The 972-nt window shown below is 28.2% G+C and overlaps 1 protein-coding gene across 1 annotated transcript in view; it reads left to right on the top strand.

Annotated features, from left to right (window-relative positions):
* Positions 1-972, top strand: part of EMH_0057420 (Ca2+-ATPase, related) — a gene marked incomplete at both ends in the record, with an annotated part of 7,415 nt that overhangs the window by 5,922 nt on the left and 521 nt on the right. The window lies entirely within an intron of this gene.

Below are 972 nucleotides of genomic sequence, written 5' to 3'. Positions count from 1 at the left end.
TATATATATATATATATATATATATATATATATATATAATTATTTATGTTTATACTACTATTTATACATCTATATTTATATTTATATATTTATACTTATAATATTTATATATTTATATTTATGTATTTATATTTATTTATTTATATTTATATTTATATTTATTTATATTTTTTTATGTATACAGCTGCAACTCTGCGTGAAAGTCCCCTCAGCGCCGTACAAATGTTATGTATTTATATAAATACAGAGACAAAAAGAAAACTATAAAGACAAAACAAAATAAAAAAATAAAAATAAAAACAAATATAAATATATTAATTTATATTTATTTATATTTATTTATATTTATTTATATTTTTTTATGTATACAGCTGCAACTCTGCGTGAAAGTCCCCTCAGCGCCGTACAAATGTTATGGGTTAATTTAATTATGGATTCGTTTGCTTCTCTCGCGCTAGCAACAGAACCCCCAACAGATAAACTATTAAAAAAAAAACCACACACAAAACAAGAATATCTTGTTACCAAGGTAAACCCTAAACCCTCATAAACCCTAAACCCTAATAAACCCTAAACCCGGAACACTAGGAAGAATTCTATACGAGTTGTATATCGCCACGCTAGACCCTTATTAAAAAAAAAACCACACACAAAACAAGAATATCTCGTTACCAAGGTAAACCCTAAACCCTAAACCCTAATAAACCCTAAACCCTAATAAACCCTAAACCCTAGTAGAATACTGCACGAACAGAACCCCCAACAGATAAACTATTAAAAAAAAAACCACACACAAAACAAGAATATCTCGTTACCAAGGTAAACCCTAAACCCTAAACCCTCATAAACCCTAAACCCTAATAAACCCTAAACCCTAAACACTAGGAAGAATACTGCACGAGTTGTATATCGCCACGCTAGACCCTTATTAAAAAAAAAAAAAACCACACAAAACGAGAATATCTTGTTACT

Source organism: Eimeria mitis, genomic scaffold, assembly GCF_000499745.2.
Source record: "Eimeria mitis Houghton genomic scaffold, Emh_scaff2696, whole genome shotgun sequence".
Lineage (NCBI taxonomy): Eukaryota > Apicomplexa > Conoidasida > Eucoccidiorida > Eimeriidae > Eimeria > Eimeria mitis.
The sequence above is the reverse complement of the archived record's forward strand: the minus strand, read 5'-3'. Positions and strand labels throughout refer to the sequence as shown.